This window comes from Agelaius phoeniceus, chromosome 27 (genome assembly GCF_051311805.1).
Source record: "Agelaius phoeniceus isolate bAgePho1 chromosome 27, bAgePho1.hap1, whole genome shotgun sequence".
Taxonomy (NCBI): domain Eukaryota; kingdom Metazoa; phylum Chordata; class Aves; order Passeriformes; family Icteridae; genus Agelaius; species Agelaius phoeniceus.
In genome coordinates, this window is record NC_135291.1 from 2,590,316 (window position 1) to 2,616,912 (window position 26,597).

Below are 26,597 nucleotides of genomic sequence, written 5' to 3' on the forward strand. Positions count from 1 at the left end.
AAACTGGCCACACTGGCAAGTTGAAAAGAGAATGGGTATTGACTATCACTCCTTGGTCTCACAAGTCCTGTATAACTGGTTTGATGCCCTCTTTGGCACCAGAATGTAGAGGGTATTGTTTTACATGAGTAATTTTGCTAGGCAGTGAGGAGGATGCAGCTTGGAGCAGTCTAATGTTAAGACGTGGCATGCCAAATGACCACAGGAATCCCTCAGAATCTTCCCACTGCCTCCCAGCAATAACATCCATCCCTAATAAATTGTTTGGAATATCCCCCATTTTGACAACTAATTGATTCTGCTCTCCATGGAGTGTGAGTTTTACTAAGGCCACATTCATAGATTCTGTAGTTCCTAGGGCATTTAAAGCACAACATGGTTTCTTTGTTGGAACAATTCTACACTTCTGGGCGTCTTTTTTGTTAGTGCAGAGATTTGTGCCCCAGTGTCAATCAGAAAGGTTACAAGTGCCTGTTTGAGGCCTGTGATAGCTGTGATCAATATATCTCCTGATTTATGTTTAGTGAGCATTCTCAGATACATCCATGCTCCAGCCCTTTGCTCACCTATAAGGGATGGAGAGCCTAGTTTCTCTGGTTCTGTGTTTGCTTTGGCTCACATCCTAAATTCTGAGGGAGAGGCTGGGAGAGGATTTCTTTTGGCTCACTGGCTGGATTCTGAGAAGGGAGGGGTGCACTGGGTTGAACTGATAAATTCGGTTTCTGATAGTGCCAATTAGTTATTATTTTCTGTAATTTATCAAGGGGCAAACCATCCATCACCTCTCTGGGGACCCCCCTTTTAACTTCCAACAACCACCAATGGTGGTGGTTAGAGATCTGTTTTCCCTTCCCTAAATTTTCACCGTGAGGAGCCCCGATAAACCAAACACCGTTTGTTTTTTCTGATTTCTCCTCCAGGGTTTTTACAGGTCCATATCATCTACTGTAATTAATCAAATCTACTGCAACCTCACTCCATGTCCAAACTTTATGGCTACTGGCAGGTGAATCAGATTGAGAAGCTGGGGGCTGTGAGGGGATGGAGTATGGAGTGAAACCAGGATCAGTAGATCCAGTTTGGTCAGTGGGGTTACCAAGGAATCTATCTAGTCTCTCTACGGGACCCAAGGCCATTATGGTTTTCTGTAAAATAATTGCTGTAGGTTTAGGAAGCCCTCAAATTAAAGGAGTCATAATTTCAGGCTTTACAGGTAATTGCACTGGTGACTGAAAACCAGGAATCAACCTTTTTCATGAATCATTTGCAGGCAGGTGGCTTTGTGGGCGCCTTCCAAAAGCTGGTCGGGGGTACTGACTATAGCTAAAGGGTCTCCCCTTTCCAAAGGATTAATTCCCCTGGCCCAGAAAGGCACACATTGTGTTAGGGACCACGTGTCACACTTATCTCCTGTTGTTAGGAAAACTCCATGTCCCCAGTACCCACTGGCCACCTGTTCAGTTAATTTAATTTGATCTTCACCAGTGAGGGACACTTGGAAGACGTATTCTATCTCCGATTCTTGTGGGAGGCACCCAAATTCTTTCTTCAGCTCAGCCAATTTGGTAGTGCTGAATGGTATTTGTTTAGTTGTGATATGTGGTTCAAAATCTTCATCATTAATATAATTATATTCTGTTTTAACCAAGGATCTCAAATGAGGGCAGCAGTTTTCTCCACAGTTTTTTTGCTGCCTCTAGTTCCTTATGGGGATAAATCTGTTTAATGTGAGGAGTTTCTTTTCCTCTGCCTGTGTTGAGGAATCAGCATTCAGTGAATTCTTAACATGTTCCTCTCTAAGGGCAGCTTGTAACAGATGGATCTCATTCTTTTCTTCATTTAATTTTTTTTCCAAATTTCAACTAGGCTTTGAAGGGAGTCCATTTTAGTTTTTTCTTCACTTCTTCACTTTAAGAGAGTTTTTATAGCTGCTGTGAGACAAGCTCCCAAAACTGAGCAGAGAATAGTTTTATTTTTGCCCAGTTTAAATTTTATTTCATGTTGTAAGGAACGTACTCCATCAATAACATTTTCCAAATTAAATCAGTTACTTTGTGCCCATTCTTTTCCTCCGGGAGAAGGTTTGGCATTGTGTTTGGCTCGTAGAGCATAAAATTCAGCTTCAACTTTTGCGCTGAGGTTTTCCGTCATTTTGTGAAGGGACTAAAACCATGACAGGGAGGTGTAGACTTAAGGTACACAACCACACAGCCTCTGCTGTGTTTCCCTTCCTTCCCTGGGTGGGTGAAGAGACTAAGTGTGCCTGGGAGATTCTACTCAGTTACTTCAAGTAGTCCCTTCACTTCCCAGACAGTCCAGATTCACACATACACAAAAACAGTTTCCCTTTTTGCACTAAGAGATCTTTTGTGAAATTCTGAAGGCAGAGCCCTCAATTGAGTATGGGGGTGCTTTTCACCTAGGCATGTGCAGTTTGTGGGAAATTTGAGTCACTCCCTTTCCTTTTTAGACAACCGCTCACCCCTTTCAGGGTATCGGGCTCGGTGCGGCTGGAGAGAAACATCCTTCCCCTGTTACAGACTACACACAACCCTGCAAACCCCTCTGTCTGTCAGAATCCTGTCCATGACGCCAATTTAATGTCACGATCCACTCATACAAGTGGGGTTGTGATGGTTCATTAACTGATCTCAGAGTGCAAAAACAACAGAGAGGGGATTTCAGTCTTGATCAAAACAAATGCACCTTTTATTGAGTGCCCACAGCAGAAGCAATAGAAGGATTAGAAAGGAGATAAAGGATAGAGGGAGAGAGAAAAAGACAGGGGTGGGAATAGCTACCAACGGAGAGACAAAATCCTCGTGGTCCAGCCAATAGATCCATCTTGTCACGTTGGGGCGAATCTCAAATTCTTTGCATAACTCAGGGGTCTTTTATAGTCATCCACCAAGGGGAGAACAGATAAAAGACAATGGAGAATAAGTCTATTGAAAATGAGTACAGAAAGTCCATGATCCAAAACAGGACAAATCAATCTCAGCGGTGAGCAAGACCCATTGTTTTCAGGATTGGTGTCTATGAGAAACCAGTCTTGGTGCAGCAAACACACCTGCAGGCAACACTTGGCAAACATCCCACTTCAGTCAGGCCCACGCCCCTGTGTTAGAATTTTAAGGGTCTCAGTCTCAGTCCTTGGGAGGAGGCTTCTCTTACAGTGCTTGTGAGGCAGATGAGGGATCTTCTATGGGGGGATCACCAGAGTTACCCCAGAAAGTTCATCTGGCCAAGAGGTGGGGAAATTCATGGGCCATTGTGATGAGCAGGGATGGTGAAGCAGGTGTAAGTGTACAGAGCAAGCCGCTCCCTGTCAGCCCCTGCTCGAAGCAGTTGCAACGTGGGGGCACAGCAAGCACAGCTGCAAACAATCACTTGGCGAGCATCCACCCCAACCAGGCCAGAACTCCAGCCAGGGTCTTCAGGGTCTTCCTCTCTGTCCTTGTGATGGTCGTGAGGCAAATGAGGGAAACTTCAGACCATCTCTTACAGCAGTTTACTTTATCTCTTCCTCAACAATCCCCCCCTCTGGGAGATATCTTCTGTTATTGGGCCCTTGAGTGTCACTGCATGACTGATGAAAAATTCATCATCCCATTGTGAGATGCTCCGGCCAGAGGGAGGAGCCCAGCACTCCTACCTGGATATAATTTGACATTTGGAAGAAGAGAGACAGCCTTTTCCCACTGGATTCCCAGAGGAGCAGCTTTCTTTTCCACTGCATTCCCAGGAGAAGTCCAGGCCCATCTACGCCACCACTGGACCTTGAGAGGAAAACTCCACCCTTCTACAGGATCACTGCTTCAACAGAACCCCACCTGTCACTCCAGGAGCACTGCAGCCTCCATTTAATTGGACTGCTACCACCATCCTGACCTTTGGGAAAGACATTCTGTGCTGTCCTTGTGAGCTAGCAAGGCCTCCTGAAGATAAGGAGAAGCCCCATATCTCTCCTGAAGGAAAACCAAGGTCATTACCATGGAGACCAGAGGAAGGAGAGAAAGTTGGGAGATATGGACTCTGGCTGGCTCCCAGAGTGTCGTGGCTCCCTGGTCGCCTACGAGGCACTTTGTTTCTCTTTTATGGCCAATGGGCATTGTATATGTGTTAGATGGGTGTAAATATCTGGAAGAACTATAAAAGCTACGTTGGTTTAATAAATTTCTCTCTTGCACCCATTTGATGGAGTCATGTACTTTTATACTGTGTCATACCCTATAATGACACTGACCCACAGGGTGTCAGGTCATATTCTGACTCTGCCAGTGGGGTTTTTTGTTTGTACTATTGCATTTGTATTTTTAGTTTTCCTAGCAAAGAACTGGTATTCTTATTCCCATATCTTTTCTTGAGAGCTTTTTAATTTCAAAATTATAATAATTCAGAGGGAGGGAGATTACATTTTCCATTTCACAGGAAGCTCCTGCCTTCCTTAGCAGACATCTGTCTTTTCAAACCACGATGGAATGTCATCCATCTAATGTAGTATGATGGCATCTGGGAAGGTCCTTTGGGTGGGAGATAGGACATTGGCCATGTACCACTGGCATAGAGGGTGAATTTTTCTCACTTTGTGGGGGGACTTGCCAGTGGTACCGCTTCAGATGTGCCTGTTCAGGGAGGGGATGGAAAAAGCGAGTCTGGGAGCATCTCGAGGATAGAGAGGAATATTTAAAAAGTGGCCTTTGATATCTATGACCACCAGTCTCCAATAATGGGGAAGCATGAAGGGAGAGAGAAGGCCAGACTGCAATGACTTCGTTAATTTTACAAAGATCATGGAGGAGTGTCCACCTGTCCTTGCCAGGTTTTTTGAGAACAAAGACAGGGGAGTTCCAAGGGCTGTTGGAAGGTACAATGTGGCCCTTGGAGAGCTGCTCCTCCACAAGAAGCTCGAGGGTATGTAATTTCTCTGTTGAGAGGGGCCACTGATCCACCCACGGTGGGGTGTCAGTCTTCCAGGTGATGGTGGGGTGGTGCACTCTGCAGTGGCCCCAAATAGAAATCCCGGGACAGAGGTGGAATATCAAGTCAAGCTCCCCACTGGGACAACAGGTCCCTGGCCCACAGGGTGGTGGGTGCCCTGACTACAAATGGCCTGATGGTGGCAGTTTGGCCCTCCAGTCCCTCTGTTGTGATAATACGCTCGCTCCTCATGGAGATGGCAGCTCCTCCAATCACTGAGGTGACTCCAGTGACAGGAGTCAGCTCCTGGTTCAGGGGCCATTGAGGTTGTGTAATGATAGTAACGTTGGCCCCTGTGTCCACCATCCCTTGTAGGTGGATGTCATTACCTTTATTCAACTGACTGCACTTTATAAGGGGCTTGTCTTGGCCCATGATTTCAACCCAGAATGCCATTGGGTGCTCTGGGATATTGTCTATGCTTAATGGCAATAAAAAGGCTTGGGCGATCACAGTCTCTCTGTGCAGGAAGTGTGGTGGTTTTGTGCAGCAGAAAGTGACTGTGATTTCGTCACTTGGCCCAACAGTTTGTACTTCCACTATAATATGTATTTCATTTGGTCCATGAATACATTACCTATTACCAGCACATCCCTCAGGCCCTCTAGGGGTCCATATTTTCTGGTGGGAATACGATAGAAAGCAGAGTCATCAAATTGTATAGACAAAGCACTCACCAGTTGGTGTCATGTCCTGACCTGAACTTGCTGGAAAGCCTTGGTCACTCTGGTCTGTTGTTCGGAGTATGAAGAGCTCCGCGGGAATTTCCCATGTATTGGACCTCCAGAATAGTGGGGAGGGTACAGTGAAACAGCTTTCCATTTGCTGTCTTCACACGGGGCCACCCTGCAGTCTGTTGGAAGTTTTTTGGCTGATAATGGTGCTGGTGGTGGTGAGGTTACTGGTGATAACACAACTGAGAACAGTTGTTAGAATGTCTGTTGCAATCCATACAGTGTGATGAATGGCACCTCTTTGGTGGCTGCTGGTCTTTAGGCATTTTGTATTCTGCACAGTCCTTCAAAAAAAGGCCCAGTTCCTCACAATTAAAACATTTTGCAGTGTCTTGGGATGTTAAAAAGGCCCTCTCCCTTAGAGATTGCCCTTGCCACGGTGTGTTCAGTAGAAGATAATTTGGTGCAGGACTCGTCCATCTGGTTGATTGTAGGTTCTGGGTCTTAATATTGTTTTGCACTCATTGTTTGCCTTTGCCAAGGCCATTTTATTTAGCACTTCCTTCTTGGCCTCTGGGCTTTCTATTTGTCACTCAAGTGCAACTTTAAGTCTGTCTACAAATTTCATGAAAATTTCACTTGCCCTTGTTTAATGGTAGTGAAGCTCTGTGTATGTAGGGTGTCGTCGAGAGTGAGGAGCAGGGATGTCTTTGCAGCAGTGGTGATGCCACTGAGTGCAGCTTCTTGTAAATCCTTTGCTTGGTCTTGTGGCTTCTGGAAGTCACCTTCTCTTGCCATTTGTTCAAGGGTTAAATTTGGTTTGGTGGCATCTTTTGAATATGTGTCCGCCAGTGATTTGAGATGCCTTTTTTACTGCCTCTCCCACAGCATGTACTCGACCGGGGTGTGAGACTCTGTCCAAAGTTTCTCCCATCTGCCTCACAATCGTCATTGGGGACCACTGAAGAAAAGACCCTTGTCTGAAGTTTCTGGCCCTGTTGGAGAAAGTTACGTGCCAATGGCTCCGAGACCTGAGCACAGTGCTAAGCTATTGTTCACAGGTGTTGTTTGCTGTATGCTGCACTGAGCCCAATGAAAGAAGAAGGGGGCATCTTGCCTTTTTGCAGCAATAGCCTTGGAAGCTGTCCCACCTCTCAGCCTGGCTTGACTTCTTCTGAGTCTTGGGTGGTCCCTCACCTGTTTTACAACCACCATGACAGACAGACTGAGATGTAAGGAGCCTCTCCATCAAGGAGTGAGACATGAAACCCCCATGTGAAAAGGCCCCTCTGCTCCTTCCAAGGACTGGCACTGAAACCCCCAGCCCGGGGCAGGTGTGTGGGGGAGGCAAGCTGACCAAAGCGAGATGTTTGCCTGCAGGTTGTGACCGCTGGACCAAGAAGACAATGGCTCTCGTTTACTGCTGAGAACATGGACTACCTGTTACATCTATTCTTTATTGTATCTGTTTCCCCCCCTCCCTCACAATTTTCAATAGAGTTATCATAATAAAAACCTCTGAGTTAGTGAGAGATTTCAAGATCTCCCCAGACGTGACCTGGTGAACTCCATTGGCTGGCCATCAAAGGACTTGGCTGTTCTATGTTTGGTAGCTATATACCTTCCTTTCTCTTCCTCCTTCTTTTCCTTATTTTTCCCTTTTTTCCCCAAATCCTCCCCAATGCATTTGGTTATTCAATAAAGGTGCATTTGTTTTGATTATCACTGCAAACCCCCCTGTACCGTGTCGGTTTTTTGCACCCTGAGATCAAATCCATGAACAATCACGAAACCCGTTCGTAAGGATGGATTGTGACACAGGGAGAGTAGGCAATTCATGATATTTTTATTTTCATGCACGACCAAGACACAATCAGAGAAGGTGGCTTCCAGAAATTTTTTTAAGAAATGCAACCCCCAACCATATTCCTTAGCCACTTTGCAGAGCTCCTTCAATTCCCCATAGGGGATCGGCTCCCAGGAATTGATTGCAGTCACCCTTCTGCTGTGTTTACATATAATTGGCAAGCCCACAATCTTTTTGGTGAGCTCTGAGCCCTCCCAGTGGCTTCCCTCTGCAGCTTGGCCCAGTGATCCTCAGACTCAGGACCAGAATCCAAGTCTGGGAATCCCTACTCTCATCCTCCGAGGAGGATGGAGGGCACTTGATGACTGCATGGAGCCTCTTGGGGCAGCCAGAATCTGCCTGTTTGTGGGCAGCTGTGGAAGCCAATATGGGCTCCTTCTGGTCGCTGTCATCACCACTTCTGGCTCCAGTGTTGTGGGAATGGTAATGGGAGGGACCATCAGGAGGAGTCAAGAGAGGAAGGGGTAGGGTTGGTGTGCACAATGGGGAGGGGATTCCCGATAGAGAGGGGAAGTCCCAACATGGACACACTTCCTGACACAGAAGGGAGGGGCAGGGCGCGATTACAGGAATAGAGAAAGTGGGAGGAGGGGCAGAGGTGTCGTTTTTGGCAGAACAGGGAGGTGACAAAATGGCCATTGCCTTTGTGGGGTCAGCACCATTTTGTGGAGAAAGGGCAGAAAAACTTGGAGAGGGAGAAGACAAGATGGCGGGGCTGGCCACATTCCTGGTACCATCTAGGAGAACAACTGGGGGTAGTAGAACTGGGTATGTGGGCATTGGTAAGAGGGTTAGGAGAGAGCCCAAGGCAGCATGGCCAGTGCTGCCCTGGAGAGGGGACAGAGGACACTGGGAGATGTCAGGGTGATGGTAGCAACCCTGTGCCTGCTGCAGGATCCATCTCCCGATCCTGCCTGAGGCAGGGAAGAGAGTTTAGGGATGTGAGGGGAGGAACGGGGAGAAGGGGTGTTAAACTGGGGTCCCGAATGTTTCCCAACATTTTCTATAGAGTTAGCAATAAGGCCAAAGGATAAAATTTCCCCACTGAAAGATCCCCTTTAATTCAAAGAATGTAGAACCTTTTTCCTATATGGTCCCAGAACTCATTAGAATGGATTCCCTCATAACATCAGGAAAATACTTGAACAACCAATGAAGAAAACATTTTAAATCTCCCTTTAAAAAATGAAAATTTTCTCCAACAAGGATTCCTCTAACTTGGGTATAAACTTCCCTCTGTGGGTGGATCAGTTTGGCTCCCATCCCCACACTTCCTCCCAACATCCAAGAGGAAAAGAAGGCAAAGGAAAGACAAAAAAGGGTGACCCCCAAATATAGTACTCACATGACAGTGGGTCAACAAAACCTCTCCAGGTCGTCCGTCAGCTTCAACCAATCTTCTCGCCTCAAGAACGTTGCCGGTCGCCTGTGCGATTCCCCCAATAAAACTTAGGAGTCTCCTCTGGGAATTGGCTGCTCCGAACATGGCTTAACTTCAGTAGCCAAAAAGCTACTGAAGACGCCTCCAGGAATGCTCCGAACAGGTCCCTGTTCAGGCTGCCAGCTGTCACAAGCCACAAACCCGTTGGTGGTGGAGAGAGAGGCAGCGGAGCCGTGACCTTCCAGAAGTGTCTCCAGTAATGAAGCCGCTCGGTGGCACAGGCACACACACACACACACACACACACAATCACTGCAGCACACAATTGTAGAATCACCAACGACAAAGAAATGGGAAGGGTCTTTGTATGGAGGTCAGAGAAGGAGGTTTATTCCAGCCATGCACAAAGGGGTCCAGAGACAAAGACAAAAAGAACAGTGGAGGGTGCGGGTTTAAATACAGGGGACATGGGGGGGCAGAGCAGAGCATTGGGGCCAATGGGCTGAGGGCTCAGGGCAGTACAGAGGGGAAATGAGGGGTGGCAACCAATAGGGTAAAGAGGGTGGGACACTGAGGCAATATGGGGCCAATGGATAAGCAGGGAAGGGAGAACATTCAAGGACATAAATATAAGGAAAAAGGGAGGGAGAGGCCAACAGTACAACCAGGGAGGTAGAACTGGGTACATTTGCATATACAACAAAGCATCCTGGAAGAGGGTCTGCTCAATTGCCCTGAACAGGGGAGATTTCTCCAACTTGGGGTCTGTCCAAAGGCCTATAATGGCCTTTGTTCTGTAGGCCCACTGGCCTCCACAGACGCTCAGTGGAAAAAGGGGTTAGAAGCTTTGCTTGTGAAATTTGTGGGACATGCAAACCAGAATATTGCAGCCCTCATGATTGACCACCTGGCCGGAGAAGGAAGCCACTCAGACCCTGTTGGGCAAACCCACATTCCTAGTGAGGCCCTTGAGGGTATTACTGAAGCTGTGCATAGCACATTTTTAAAGGTTCCTGATGCTGTGAGCCCCCCAAAAAGTATTTACTTATGTAAAGCAAGGACTGGTGGAGCCTTATATGCAATTCAATGGCTGCTTGAAACAAGCTCTTAAAAGACAAATTGAGAATGACATTGCCAGACAGGTGTTGCTTTCAAAATTAGCTGCTGAAAATGCTAATGAGAATTGTAAAAAACTTCTGAATTCCTTGTCTAAGGAGGAGCCCATCCTGCTGTAAATGATAGAGGCATGTAACCACCTGTGTGCCTTCAGCATAGGGCAACCGTTACTAATGAACCTTACTGTGGGGGCTGCTATAGCAAATGCCTTTGTGTGGAAGGGGCCAACAGCGGGCCTGTTAGCTAAAGGAGTGAGAAGAAAGGTAAGAAGCAAGAAGTTGATAAGGATTCTCTCCAAGGCTGTAACTAAGGAGACCAAGAGAAGTAAGGAATTGAAGAAAGATAAGAAGAGAACTTTGCAGCTGGATGAAGTATTTTTAGAAAGTTAGTTGAAGTCACTGTAACTTATCCCCAATGATATTATGTTGACTTATTGTGGCCAATAGTTAGGGTAGAAGAAGTATAAACAATTAGAAAGTGTATAAAAGGTCAGCCATGTTCGATAATAAAGAGTTGCCATCTGAGACTGCTTGTGGTCTCTGCCTTGTGTCATGACTGCCTTGAAAGCGACATCTGGTAACCCCAACGTGATTCAACACCCTTAAGAACATACTTGATCTGGACCCATACGGGCTCCTAGAGACTGGCAGCCATGACTCACTGGGACGTAGTGGGGGAGGCAGCGTTGGTGCAGCTGAGAATGGCGGGTGGAAGCCACAGGGAAGTCCAGACCTGATTTTCTCCTATCAAGACACCTGGAAGTAGGTGAGCCACCAACTAGTAATAATGGGAAATAATTTATCTAATGAAGAAGAGACTGTTTTGGCTACATGGAAAGTTTTGTTAAGAAATAAGGGAATTAATACTTCAGACTATGCCCTTCATAGTATATTGCTGTGAGCTAAATCACAGGATTTTGGCACTGATCCTGACACAGCATTTAGTGTTAAAGCATGGGAAAAAGTCGGGGACAGACTGTAGGAAGTCATCTGAGTGGGAGATAAAACTGTTGTTGATCTAGCTGTTACCTGGGGATTGCTTTTTGAGGCATTAAATGAATGGAAAACCGAGCGAGAACAAACAGAGCAGGATGCAGATGAAGAATCAGTGTTGATAACAGAAACTGATGAAGGGGATGAGGCAGAGGGGGCCTCTGATGGGGAACTTGGTGAATCTATCCTTGAAGAAGGTGCAGGTGCCATGCAAGTTACCAGGCAGGCTACCAAAGCTTCCAGGAAAGCTGCCAGAGCTTCTGGGCTGGATGCCAAAGCTTCTGGGAAAGCTGCCAAAGCTTCTGGGAAAACTGCCATAGTATCTCCTTCTCAGACTCCTAAACCTCTTTATGTCACAGCTGCGCAGCAGCTCCTGATGGTGCCACACCACTGCACCAGGTAGCTGAAATGTCTTTAGCAGAGAGAGAAACCCAGTCTTCTGCCCCCCTGCTTCCCTCTGCTCTAGCCCAGCCATCTGCCCCCTCGCTCCCCTCTGAGCTGCATGAACAATCTGCAAGGTCGTATCCTCCGTTACCTGACAGTGACAGTGACAGCGAATCAAGTGATGAGTCGCCCGCAGTAACATCTGAGTTGGGGCAGGGAACTTTTGACAGTTCACCTTCTAATAGCTGTAGCTCTACTACCCCATGGACTTTGCCCCCATGTCAAGTAACTGGGCTTCCTCAACAGCCTCAGGAATTTTGGGAATTTGTTAGGAAGAAAGCAGCTGAAGAAAAGAATTGGAACATGATAGAAAGATTAGGTGCTCCAAGAGTACCTCAGGAGAACAGTGCTAATGCAAATGTTGCCTGTGATAACCCTATCTATGGCTTTTCCAGTTTTTAAAGCAGCTCCTGGAACAGGGCAGGATGACAGTCATCACGTCTTTGCCTGGAAAGTTGTGCAAAATCTCCAATCGAAAGTGGCTCAGTATGGCATTAATTCCTCAGAGGTAATGCAATTAATATGTGTAATTAATGCAGATATGCTTGCACCTTATGACATCATGCATATTGCTACTATTTCATTCCAGCCAGTACAATACAGTGTAGTTTAAGAAACTTGGAGGCGAGTGGCTGAGCGCACAGCTCTAACAAATATGCAGTTGCCTCAACACGACCCTCATCATGCTGTGGGTGTTGATGCCCTACTGGGCACTGGGCCTTTTGCTAACCCAGATTCACAGGCAAGGTGGGATTCTTCAATTTTGGCACAAGCTCAGCAAATTGGCACGAGTGCTTTAATTAAATCAATGGAAATGGCAGCTCCAAAACAGAGATATGATACTATACAACAAGGGATGAGAGAACCATTTTTGCAATTTGTGGAAGAGGTTGCTGCAGCTATTGAAAAACAGGTAGATGATGAATCTTTGCGACACAAATTCTGTATACATTTGGCTAAAGAAAATGCAAACTCAGGCTGCAGAAAGATTATTGACACTTTACCTGGAGAACCCACATTGCCTCAAATGATTACTGCTTGCTCAAAAGTTGATTCAGTAGACCATAAAATAGCAGCTCTTGCTGCAGTTCTAAGACCTTGATTGAAATGCTATAATTGTGGACAGCAAGGGCACGTAAGGGCACAGTGTAATACCCAGAAAATAACATCTAAATCAAATGCAAGCAGCAACGTTATGTGCAACCATTGTGCTAAATTTGGGCACTATGCTAAACAATGCAGGAGTAAATATCATGCAAATGGTCAGCTGTTGCAGGGAAACAGGAAGAAGAGCGCAAAGGGGCATGTGGGAAAACAAATACCCCAAGAACCACAGCAGCAAATATGGGCCTCCCCAGCACTGCAAAGCTAAACATTTGTGAACAATACTCAGGGGCAACAAGTGGGTCTGCAGGGATTGATATACCCACCGCTGACACAGTAACCATTCTGACAAAAGAAATGTGCAAAGTGCCCCTCGATGCCTATGGTCCAATAGGATGGGGATTGAGTGCGTTTTTGATGGGAAGATCAAGAACTACACTTAGAGGTATTCATGTGCATCTAGGACCTTTTGATGCTAATTATTTAGGACAGATTCATGCTATGGTACCCATATATGACCCTCCTGTCACTATTCAGAAAGGAACTTGCATTGCTCAAATTGTACCTTTTGTGAGTTTTGTTCTGAATACAGTGGACCAAAGTCATGGCACAGGAAGTTGTGGATCAACAGGAGTACCTCAAGTGTTCTGGGCTGAGAAAGTTACGGAGAACCATTCAGAAAAGACATGTATCCTCACCGCCAGCGGATGTCATCCAGGAACCATATCAGTAACAGCCTTGATTGACATTGGATCAGATGTCACAATACTCTCATGACTTTGCTGGCCTCAATCGTGGCCTCTCACTCATGCAAGTTTTGGACTTCTGGGGTTGGGTGGTGCTACAACAGGTGGCCTGTCAGCCATTGTAATTAATGTGAAACATCCTGATGGCCAACAAGCTAACATCAGACCCTATGTTGCCGATGCTCCTCAAAGTTTGTGGGGATGACATTGTTTATCTCAATGGGGTGTCAAAATACTTATTTTTAATAGGGGCCACTGTGATGCAGGGCAATGAATGTCCAGTTATAGCCTTGATATGGTTGACAGATGAACCTGCCTGGGCTGGCCACTGGCCCCTTACTACTGAAAAGCTTACTGCCCTGCAAGAATTCGTCACAGAACAATTTCATGCAGGAAATATTGAACAATCATTCCTGGCATACCTGTTTTTGCAATAAAAAAGAAATCGGGAAAATGGAGACTTTTACATGATTTATGGCAGATAAATGCTGTAATGGCAACAATGGGAGCTTTACAACCAGGCCTTCCTACGCCTACAATGATTCCACAGGAATGGCAAATAGTTGTCATTGGTTTGAAAGATTGTTTCTTCACTATTCCATTGGCTGAGCAAGACAAAGAAAAATTTGCTTTTACTCTGCCTTCCATAATCATGCTGAACCCTGAACCCAATAAAAAATATCAATGGAGGGTACTTCCCCAAGACATGAAAAATTTGCCAACTATTTGTTAATGGTTTGTGGCACAGGACTTGTCAAAAGTGCAGGAGCAATTTAATAACTGCTACTGTTATCATTACATGGATGATATCTTGTTGGCATCTGATAACAAACAACAGTTATCAGCTCTTAAACAATGCGCTGTAACAAATTTGAAAGCTTTTGGTCTGATCATTGCCCCAGAGAAAGTGCAGGAACACATGCCTTGGAAATACTGGTATGTTAGTGACTAACACTCAAGTTATGCCTCAACCTGTGAAGTTAGACATTGATGTTAAAACTGCTACTGATGTACAGAAATTGGTTGGTTTAATAGGTTGGATTAGATCATATTTAGGCATAACTAATCATCAGATGCAACTATTGCATGATTTGCTGTCAGGCACCACCTCCTCTACTGATGAGAGGCAACTGACCCCAGCAGCAAAGACCCTAGAAGAAATTGAATTAGCCTTACCACACACATTTGTTAACAGATTAGATACCTATGTTGGTGTTCAAGTGTTTATTTTGAAGGACCATTAAATACCATGTGGAATACCGTGTCAATGAAGTGATAACTGGGAAGATCAACTGCATATTCTGGAACGGATATTTTTATCTTTCAATAAAGATAACAAAACAGTAAAGCCTCTTGCTGCTCTAAAAGAGAGACAAACTCACCAAGTCCCTCTGTGGGCTGTAGCTCAGCTCACTCAGTCCCTTATCAGTCCCTCTGGTGCTGGAAATGCCGTGGCCCAGGCCCGGCCCGGTGGGCCACAGGTGTGAGCTGCCCGTGCTCTTCTGGTGTTCAGGCCAGAGCAGGTTTAAACAGGTCCAAAGAAAAGGGAAAAAAACACCACAGTTCAGGAACTTGTTTGGCTCAGCTAGCTAAAACTAACTAAAAGCAAAGGAGAGCTCTGTCCCGCTGTCTGTCCATCCGCAGACAACACAGTCCCAGAGCAGGAATGTGGAGGAGCAAGTGCAGTTTCTGAAAACAAACTGCATGCTGCTTCTCTACCCCTTCACTCTCAGGACAGGTCTTGAAGGTGTAAAACTTATTATTCAGCATAAACAGAACAGACTGGGGATACAAGCACCAAATAGTCAACCCAGAATATACCTCAGGGACCATTCAGTACTCCTTGATGTCACCAGAAGATAGGATTGAATGCAAAAGATTTTATGGGATTGAAATTTGACAAATCTGCTCTTCCCAAGGAATTCCCATTGTAGGCCTGCGTCCTGATGGAGGTTCCTGCCTCTGGGTTTATCTAGGTACCCTCAGAGAACCAGGAAGATGTGGAGCCCCCCAGCCAGATGCCTTCCAACTTGGATCACCAGGACCACGGATCATCAGGGCTCTGCCCAATGGGGGTCACTGGGGATCATCCGATGCGGATCCTCTCATGGGGGATGGAGCTGGAGCAGCGCACAAAGCTCTTCCCACATTTGGGGCACTCACAGGGCTTCCCTTAGTGGCGCCTCCGTTGGTGTCGGGTGAAAGTTGAGCTCAATGAGAATCTCATCCCACACTCCCCACACTCGTAGGGCCTCTCCCCGGTGTGGATGCGCTGGTGCAGGGTGAGGGTGGAGTTTTGCTTGAAGCCCTTCCCACAGTCGGGGCAGCGGAAGGGCCTCTCCTCGGTGTGACTCCGCTGATGTTTGAGAAGATCGGAGCTCCTGTGAAACCTCTTCCCACATTGGGGACACTTGTAGGGCCTCTCCCCAGTGTGGGTGCCCTGGTGTTTTCTCAGGTCTGAGCTCCACCCATAGCTCTTCCCACATTCCAAGCAGGTGTAGGGCCGTTCCCCCGTGTGGATGACCTGGTGCCGAATCAATGCTGAGCTTCCTCTGAAGCTCCTCCCACATTCCCCACACTCAAAGGGCTTTTCCCCAGTGTGGATCTTCTGGTGTTCCGTCAGCTGGCACTTGATGCTGAAGCTCTTCCCACACTCCCCACACTCAAAGGGCTTTTCCCCAGTGTGGATCCTCTGGTGTTGGATCAGGACAGAGTTGTGGCTGAAGCTCTTCCCACACTCCTCACACTCAAAGGGCCTCTCCCCAGTGTGGATCACCTGGTGCTGGGTCAGATCTAAGCTCTGACTAAAACCCTTCCCACATTCCAAGCACTTGTGGGGCTTCTCCCTGCCATGAGGCTTCTCCACCAGCTCTGAGCTCTGGCTGGATCTCTGGCCGCCTTCCTGGCTCAGGGGGGACTCTTTCCTCCCTGCAGCTCCCTGGGCTGGGTTTGCAGCCCCTCCTCGTGCGGAATCTCCAGGGCTTTTCCTCCTTCTCCATCCAGACACGCCCTAGGAATGAAAAATCCTGGTTTGGAGAAAAAAACAAGATGAGAGTGCCTTGGACTGGGAGTTCCTCCTTGCCCAAGTTCATCTCATTAGGTCATTGGGCATCTTGTGTCTCTAAGAACCTCCAAAACACCACAATTCAGCACAAAAGTCCTCCAAACATCAAGACACAGATCAATAACTTCCAAAACATCAACATTCAGCAAAAGCCCCCTCCAAATATAAAGATTCAGCCCCCACAAAAAAATCAAAGCACCAACAATTAGCCCAAGAAAGCTCAGAAACACCAAGATTCACCCCCGGGAAAATTGTGGATCCCAATCCCCTGTCACCTGCTGCATGTGGGGGGGGCAACGCTCCTGGGGCTGGGGTCAGAGGCTGCAGATACAGGGAGAGGTGGAACCTTGTGCTGCTTCCTCTTCCTGTTCCTCCTCCTGTGTCCCCACTCTTCCTCACACTCCTCTTCCTCCTGCTATTCCTCCTTCTCCTGCACAATCCCACCTTCTCCTCCCACGTCCAGGGTTTCACCACTTTGTTCCTCAACCCTGCTTCTCCTTCCCTTCTCCTCCTGCCCCAGGCCCAGCACCGGCTGCCGGCTCCCTCTTGCCCCCAAACCCACAGCATCCCACGGCAGGGGCAGGGATGGAGCTGGGGCAGGTCGGGCTGGGGCAGCGCTGGGCTCTCGGCCGCTCCCGCCCGCACTCGGTCCCCACTGCAGCCGCTCCCGCCAGGACAGCGCGGGGGGGCCCGGCCTTGGCGCTGCCCCACTCCCACCTCCCCAAATTCCCCTCGCATTTGGAGAACAGGGCATGGATGGTGTTGGTGTGCTGAAAAGGGACTGGGTGAGGGGGAGTGTGCAGCAATATGCTTAAGGCAAAAAGCCGCAGGAGGAATCTTTGTGGGAAGGAAAAGGATGATGGAAAAGAGAAGGAAGAGAAAAATACTGAGGACTGGGATGTTTTTCAGCAGGGTCTTATCCTCAACATTTGCCGGCTGATCATTTGTATCCCCGGTTTCCAGGAGAGGAAAACAAGGAGGTCAGGGTTTCAGGGGGTTTCTCTGTGGGGGGCAGCGGCAGCACCGGGCGCAGAGGTGCGGGACCGGGAGCACGGGCTGGGGGCCTGGGGGGAGCTGCGGGGCCGGGCCGGGGCTGTGGGGCAGCCGGGGCTCAGCGCCGGGCGCTGCCTGACCCCACCAGCCCCGGGCAGGGCCGGCAGTGGCCCCCGGCCCCCAGGAGGCTGCGGGACGCCCCGGCCGCTGCCCGGCCCCGTGGAGCTGCCGGCCCTGCCCGCCGGGGGGCGCCTTTGGACACTGCGGCAGGACAGGGACCGGCTCTGGGATACGGGCTGGGGAGGGCACCCTGAGCACAGGGACGAGGAGCAAGGAACACCTGGGAAATACGGATTGTACATGGAAGGATCCAGATTTTCTTCTAAGGATTGGGTTTGGGTCCTTGGAGAAATGAATGATTTTGCAGAAAACTTAGCAGCTGTCAGAAGGTTAGGGTTAGGGTTGAGTTGCTGATGAGAGCTGATTGCTGGGTGCTTGGGACCTCTGTTTTTTGGGAGTTTTCCCAGGAGCGGGGGAGGGGGGGGACGGGGGAAGGGTGCAGAGATGCCGGAGGATTCAGGCTGGGGGTAGGGGCTGGGCGCAGTTGCTGGCCCTCTCTCAGTTTTCTGTCCCTCTCTCAGGTTTTTGGAGGAAGGCAATTGGAGCCGCTGCTCTTAGGCTGCTCTTTCCACTGCTGCTGACAGAGCCCGTGTGAAAAATGTCTATGATTGGCTTTTCACAAACATTAAAATGAGTATTATACATGTTATGTTAGGAAGTTATGCTGTAACAATTATTTTAAGTAGTGTGTTAAATGTAGTTTTAGGTTATAACATAATGTTAAAATAGAAACTATGTATGTGGGATAGTTTTTTAAAAAAGGAATGAGGACTCACACCAGATAGCAGCCACAGGACACCTAAATCTTTCAGAGAAGAATATTTTATTGCTCAATTATCAGAAGAAATGAACTTGTTCCTGCCTTGCTCAGCCCTAAAGATGCCATCAGGATGAAGAGGAAGAAGCTGACACTGACCAGACCGAATCCTGTGTTGGAATGGAATTTATGTATCACGTATGAGATGTACAAATATGCAATGGGCTATGGTTTTTCACAGTTAATCCTCTATTAACGTGTGTCCTTTTTTGGGCTTACTTTGCCCAGGAAAAGGTACCCGAGCCGTTTGTAACTCTTTGTTTCCATTGTCTTGTATTGTCTTAAATCCTAATTGTCCAAATTTTTATTACTCTAATTGTATTACTATTTTTATAACCATTTTATTACTATTAAACCTTAAAAATTTTAAAAACAAGTGATTGGCGTTTTTCACAATTATGGTAGCAGAGGATGGTTACCAACACCTCACTGCAGGTGCTTTAGGAGAGTCAGAGTGGGGAAGGTGCCCCCTGCCCTCTTCAGCAGCCTCGCTCTGTTTGCCCTGGGGTGACCGACAGACGCAGGTTATGGTGGACAAAAGGAGACAATAAAACAAAGACAAGGGAAAAAGGCTCCCTACAACCATGGCAATTGGCCCCCTAAGAGTAGTAATGTACACGAAGAACATGGGAAGGAAAAGGGATTGGTAAGTATTTCTCAGGGGGGATGAATGTGAGTGAATGAGAGGCGGGCTGGTTGTGCCAGACCTGCCAAGTGAGTGCTGGAGTCTCCCATGCTGCGTTTCTGACTTTCCGCGGTAAGTGGCCAGTAAAGAGACAAAGTGAATGTTAAAAGGAGTGAGAGAATCCCCCGGGGTAACTGGGACTGGGTCTCAGAGAGGGGCTGGACCCCTCGGAGGAAGGGAGCAGAGGAGTTTCCTAGCCCAATCCACTAGGAAATGGGACAAAAGGGGCTCCTAAAAACCTGCTGGGTTGAGGGATAAGAGTGCCCAAGATCATCCAGAATTGAAACCTGCTGGGTTGAGGGATTAATATTCCAAGAGCATTCAGGGTTAAGCAAAATTCTGCTGGATTGAGGATATGCTCAAGAGCATCTGGGATTGGACAACACAGGTGGATTGAGAAATAAAAAAATGCCCAAGTGTTGGGGAAGATGAAACAGGAAAGCCTTATAAATATGATTGTCTGGCAAAAGATTTTGACAATATAGAAAGTATAAGCAAGATTGAAATCAAAGCAAGCTTTGAGATACCTCAGTTACTGAACAACTGGAAAACAGTGGTGTGGCCCAACTAAAGGTAATCCCCTTTTGATGGAACAATTCCCACTGCTTGCAGACAGATCCAAGGGTCAGAGCAGATCCTGCCAGCTTGGCAGAAGGGGTCCAAAGAGGAGTTTTTACGGTTTAAAATGTAACACAGTGTGGTAATGTAATGATTCTTATAGGCTGTATGTAAATGCTATAGGACGTGCATCTTGTACTAGATTGGCTGTTGAGAAATAGAACATTCGACACAAAAGAAGATTTATTGTGTTGTAATGGGAACCTTACTCTCTTACGCTTTTGCTCTCTTACGTTTTACTCACTCAACCTCTCATCCTCTCTACCCCTCTCTTCTCTCGGGCCTGCTCCGAGCTGTGCCTGGCAGCTCCAAGCAGGGCCCTGCACCCGGGCCCTTTGCAATAAACCGCAAGTTCCAGGGCCTGGCTGCAGAGATCTCTCGTCTCCGTCCGTCCCGACCGTCCTACCCCCCGACGCTCCTACACCCAAGAGCATCTGGGGTTGGCCAACACAGCTGGGTTGAGGAAAATCCAATAGCACCGGGACTGGCCAGAAATACCTAAAATTGTAATAGGTGATGTGAAAGTAAAAGGTACCTTATTGTTGTTTTGTTTGTGTGTGAGAGAGAGTCACACACAAAATCAGTCTCAGCTTCCCGGGCAGGTGGGAAGGAGGGGCTGTGGAAAGAGGAGTGTGTGACCCACAAATAAGCCATTGTCCCTTGGGTGGGTGGGGGCTGTGGCAGAGCATGTGTGTGACTGCAAACGGGCCATTGTCCCCCCGGGCCTGTGAGGGGGCCGTAGCTGAAGAGTGTGAGTGACACAAATCAGCCTCACAGGTGAACGGGCACCGGAGGCAGCAGAGTCAGGGCCCTCCCAGGAGGCCGGGAGATACTGAGACCCAGAGGCCAACGCCAAGGGGAGGGGGCCACAGGGACTCGCGATTCTCTGTCAACAGGGATCCACTTTGTGTCCTGAGCGTGTGAAAGAATGTGTGGAAGTGAATGAGAAATAGAAGTGAGTGAATGTAGACAAATGAAAGTATGTGTAATGTAGATTGTGCATTTTAAGCTTCACTATATCTCCTTGGAGGGAGGTGGATTGCACTGAATGTAGTGTGAGAAAAAGGTTTTTTATTTTTAAGTGTGTAGTTGAAAGAAAAGTGGTATTTCGGTTGTTAGTGAAAGTGAAAAACAGAGGCAGATGATGAATAGATAAGATCTTGAAAAATGAGACAGAAAACCAGTAAGTTGGATTACAGGGGGAAAAAAAGAAAAAAAATAGCCCTTTGGGAGTTATGTTAGGTAACAGAGATACAACTCCTTGCAAAAGGAGAAAGTACAGGGTATGTAGTAGTTGATGGGAACAACATGCAAACTATGGAAAAAGGGAAATTAACCTTAAACTAGTAAGCTCAAACTCGTGAATTATATACTTTAAAAAGAGCACTAGAATATTTAACACAAAATAAAGGAACCATATATACTGATTGAAGGTATGCCTTTAGAGTAGTACATACCTTTAAAAATTTGGAAAGGAAAAAGATTACTTAATTCAAGAGGAAAAGGTTTAGTACATGAGGAACTTATTTCAGAGGTTTTAGAGGCATTAAAATTACCTAAAAGAGATAGCTATAGTACATATTAAGGAACCCCAAAAGGGAAAGACCCCAGAAATAAGAGGAAATAATTTGGCAGATGACGAAGCCAAGGATGCAGCAGAAAGTGGAGCTGAGTGAGTTATGTTAATATTAACTCCAAACAAGGAAAAACTGGAAATTCCAAAGTTTAGGGAAGGCGAGAAAAAAGAATGAAACAAGACAGGAAGTGAACAAGATAAATCAGGGAAATGGAAACTTCTTGATGGAAGACAATTACTTAATAAAATGTGCTTACTAGGAAAATATTAGAAGACATGCATCAGAAAACCCACTGGGGTACTCAAGCTTTGTGTGATCATTTTTTAAGGAACTATGGGTGCACTGGGATTTTTGGAGTAGCAAAGCAAGAAACTGAAAGATGCTTAATTTGCCAAAGGATAAATAAAAAGGTGATGAGAAAAACAACATTAGGAGGTCGTGAGTTAGCTCGTCGACCATTTCAAAGCATCCAAGCAGAAGTTTAGATTTGTTAGGCTCTGGATTTATTTGTAAAAAAACCCATTTAATCTAGAAGAAAGAGAATATGCCATAGGTTAGACAGGAGAGTTTAGGAGAATAAAAATCTTTAAAGCATGAGAAACACCCGAGACAAAACAGGAAGAGAACAAGGGGAAATGAAAGGGAGGGGAACAAGAGGAAAAGTCAGAAAGAGAGTGGGATCCTCTGCAGCTCTTGCCCCCTCCGTTGGCGGCCGAGGCGCCTGTCCCGGGTCCCGGCTCGCTGCCCGCCTCAGCTCCGCCTGCCCCGGTTTCCATCCCAGGTGCGGGCTCACTGCCCAGGGCAGCTCCACCTGCCCCGGCGCTGGCGGTGAATTTGTGTGCCCTGCTCCCACTGCCCGGCCCGCGGCCGCTCTGCCGGCCATGCTGGGGAAGATGGGGGTTGCTCTGTCCTGCCGCGTGGGCCGAGGTCACCGCGCCGACCGCACCGAGGGCGGGTCCCAGCCATCCCATCCCCGGCTGCCCTGCCCGTGCCAGCTGCGCTGGGCACCGCCGCCGCTGCTGCCGGTGTCTCCCGCCTTTTCTCTGCCGGGAGCTGCCGGATCAGCCGCCATAAGCCATGTGGGGGCTGCCCACGCTCCGGCTCGGGCTCCACGGGAAGATCCCCCTCTGGCGATTCCGGCAGCAGACCCTGCCCACACTCCGACCGAGCCTCGCCGGGATATCCTCCCCTGACCCCAGCCTGCTCTGAGTTACATCCCCTTGGGAACCACAGCTCCAGCTGTTCAGGAAAACTCTCTCTCTACAGGAAGCGCCTTATCTAAACACTAGGAGCTCACTTAAAAGGCAGCCCTCTCCTAATTCTTTCTCAAAACACAGGAGAAAGGCTATGTTATAAAATTGACTCAAAACGAGCAATTTCCAATCAAAGAATTTATTAATTATTGAAGCAGTTATACTAAGTAAGCAAAGGCTCAGCGCTGGGCGACAGGGGAGTCTCAGCTCCACCTACTGCCGCACCAACAAGTTTCTGGTTCAGTCCTTTTATCCTCTCCATCCTTCAGGAGTCCATGTTATCTTGGAGTTCTCTGCGCCTGTGCTGGTTGTTGCTAGAGGGTCATCCTTCTGTCTCCTGGTGGTCGGTGATAAAAGGCTGCGGAGTCTTCCTCAGCTGCGTCTTCTTCACCCTATGTCTTTATTTGGTGACTTCTCCGTGGAAAATTACCAAAATCTTATGATTAACGCAATATGTGCCCTATCAAGCTTAAGCAAGCAAATGTCCTGCCTTGCAAACTGTGTCCTATCAAGCTTAAGCAAGCAAATATCCTACCTTGCAGACTGTTTATCTGCCCTTGCCCCTTCCCCAGCTTTTCCTTGGTCGTTATCTCTGTGAGTTATCTGCTTGTACCATTTGTCAGCGGGAAAGGTTTCCCTGCTGGGTGTTAATCTGCCCCTGCCCTTTCCCCAGCCTTTCCCTGGTCGTTATTTCTGTTAGTTATCTGTTTGTACCATTTGCTGGGTGGGACTATGTGTGGGCTCCTGCAACTCCTTCCCTGGTATCCTTGTAACTCCTATCTCATGAAGTAGTACAGAAATAGTCAGCAGACAACTCTTGTAACACACTGGTCTCTTTTTCGTGATGAACAAAATGTAGTCCTTCATCTCAATCCCCCCTTTGTTTTGATACTCAATTTTGTTCATCAAAACGCTCTAATTCTCTTTTGCTGAGCTCTAGAGATTCTTCTGGATCATCCATCTTCAAGGTTTCGTATTTTGCTCGTATGAGCATAAGGTGAGCAGCTTCTAATCTGCCTTTTACAATGCTAATCAATTTATTAAAAATACAAGGGCCAAACGTGAGTCCCAATAGTAAGAGAAGTAGTGGACCCGCTATCGTTGATAATAAAGTTGTAAGCCAAGGAGAATAGTTAAACCAAGATTCATACCAGCTTTGGTGTTCTTCCCTTTCTCTTTGTCTTCTTTCTAGCCCCTCCCTTAGTTTTGCCATTGAGTCCCGTATAATTCCGCTCTTGTTTACATATGTGCAGCATTCTTCTCTTAAAGCAGCACATAGTCCTCCTTGTTGCAGGAATAATAGATTTAACCCCCTTCGATTTTGTAAGGCTACCTCTGCTAGGGAATCTAATGATTCTGTGAGGTCTTTGATGGAGGTTTCGATTCTCCTGAGGTCTTCATCTACAGAGGCTCTTAGTTCTTGGAATCCTCGGTGTTGCTGTATGAGTGAGGCTATTCCTGTTCCTGTCCCGGCTGCACCTATTCCTAGTAACATTGCTACAGTGAAGGTTGTGAATATTTCCCGTTTCACTATGTGGGGTCCTATATTTTGATATTGTTCATAAACGTACTCTACGGGGTGGTAAAGGACTCTGGGTACTATCAATACTTGAATACAAAAGTCACTGGATTCATCAAATCGGTCTATATTTATACATGGGGTGACTCCGAGAGTGTTACAGACCCATTTAGTATTTGCTGCTGGCAGTATCCAGCTGGCAGGTTTCTTAGGGTCACTCAAATTCCCCATAACCTGACATAGATGTCGTTTTTCCACTGGTACTCGTCCTATACATCTTCCTCTCCCCGTTACCCTTGCCAAGGTTATCCCTCTCAATTCTTCTCCTTCTTTTTTCCATAGGCACCTAGCTGGGTTGGTCCCATTTACTCGTCTGCTTTTTGCCGTTACCCCTATGGCTTCATAGAACGGGGGGTTTACGGTGTAACACAGCCAACATTCCTCAGTTAGATTTGGATGGGTCTCATTCAGGACTAGGAAAGTGGCCTGTAATATTTTCCACAAGTCCCCTTCTCCCGGGTTCTCAGGTCCTCGGGTCGAATTAGTAAAGTTTTGCTTATACATTTCTGGAAGACTAGTGATTGGGGCTGTTTCTGATTCATTTTCATTATTTTCTCCTAGCGTTTGTTCTCCAGCTATCGCCTGGTTTGGTCCAATTGGTTCGGGGTCGTGTGGCACGGTTGTCTTTTGGATTATAAAGTGCCCCCCTCTGTCTGTCCCTGGTTCCCATAATCGGGCTCCCCACATTTTCCCTAATAACCAGACTTGGTCATGTGGTTTTGTCACATTAATGTAAATCATATTGCATGTTCCATCTAACCCTCCTTCTTTCTGGGTATATGTGGAAGTGGGCTGTGTACACCCGTATGGACCCCATCCAGTTCTGATAAACCCGTCCTCGTTCCCCCCAAAGGAGCTTACTGATACACAGTCCCAATAAGCACAGTAAAAGTGTCCTGGATAGTTACAATACCCTTTTCCCGGGTTTGAGCTTGGACAAAAATAATATCCAAACTGATTTAAACATGGATTTACAGGTATTAAATCACACAAAGTACATAAAAAGCTGGGTGCGCCAGATGTGATTTTGGTCTGGATAACATACTGGTCTTCCCATCTAATCAGTGACCATTTGAAGGGTTGATGTGAATACCCTTCTGCCCCTGAACTTGTTACAATGCACCAGAAAAGAATTAAGGCTTGTAATTTGGGGCTGTCATTGTCGGAGCTCAGGTTAAATTTTACCTTTGGTTTCCCCAGTGGTGGGTTACCAATCCTGGGGCAGGACGGCCAACATTTCCTGGACATCCCATATGGGGGTCGAGGCTTCCGACGGACTCCACTGGTTATTACCTCTCTGCCTCGCCCGACGACTCGGTTGCTGCGAGCCTCAGGGTTTATCATCTTCTCGGCAGCAGAGGTATTCTTCAGGAGCCGGATAAACCTCCCGTTTCCACTTTTTAGCACTGGCGGCCCAGTTATCAGCTTTTATTAATGAGAGGTCACGCCGCAAATTGGGGGCTTTCTTCTGACACACCACTTCCAGGATGTCCAGGAGAAAGGGGATCGGTTCGTTAGGGTGGTAGCAGAACCGATCAGGATTTACCCCTTTGGAAAAGGTTTCCCACCACTTGTCAGATCCAAGCTTTACCTCCCCCGTAGCAACTCTGCTACTAAGAATGATAGAAGTTAGTCTCCTCTCTTTCTCATAGCACGGCGTACAAATTCCCCTAGGTGTTCTACCACTCCGACAATGAGACCACCAAGGTTCGTGACACAATTTACAGGAAAAGCATACAAGGGGGTGACAGTCACAATCTAACCAGTTACACTTTAACCTTATATCTTTGTTTTGTGCTTTTTCCCCCTTCCACCATGGGTGCCCTTTATGTTCTAATCTCGGGGACTTAAAGTAGGGCTTTCTTAACTCGTCCTCTAAGAGTTTGCAATATCCAAGAGCCTCCCGATTCCCTATTAGCTGGGTTTGGAGATAATGGTTATCTCCAACCCAGATTACTATCCAAATCATTTATCAGTTCGTTTCAGCTTTAATTTGGTTTCTCCCGGGAGACTGCAAACCTCCCAGCTGTGAGGGGGTTTTACCGGTCCTTTTATGCGACTAGCATGAGTCCATCCTTTTTCAGCGGTTCGTATGGCTGCTTCTGTGGTGAGGAGTACTTGGAACGGTCCTTCCCACCTTGGAGTCAAGGGGTTTTCTTTCCAGCTTTTCACGAGCACCCAATCTCCTGGCTGTACCTGGTGTAAGATAAAATCTAAAGGAGGCCGTTGTGCTAACATACCTTTTTCCCATAATGCCTTTCTGTACTTTGTCAATTCCACCAAATATTTTTGTGTACATGTGTCCTTAATGACAGGATGTTCGTTAGGTTTTTCTAGGTTATACGGCATCCCATACATCATTTCAAAGGGTGATACCCCTAAATCAGCTCTAGGTCTTGTTCTTATATTTAGCAACGCTAGAGGAATACATTTAACCCAGGTCAAATTGGTTTCTGCTACCAGTTTGGTCAATTGCTTTTTTATTTCCCCATTCATTCGTTCAACTCGTCCAGAGCTCTGGGGATGCCAGGGGGCATGTTGTTCCCACCGTATGCCCAGAGCTGTTGCTAAGTTTTGGGTAACTTGG

At 47.1% G+C, this 26,597-nt stretch overlaps 1 pseudogene; it reads right to left on the reverse strand.

Moving 5' to 3' along the window:
- LOC143695872 (uncharacterized) overlaps positions 1 to 18,565 on the reverse strand; it is a 198,268-nt pseudogene extending 179,703 nt beyond the window's left edge.
- Positions 18,566 to 26,597: the final 8,032 nt, after the last annotated feature.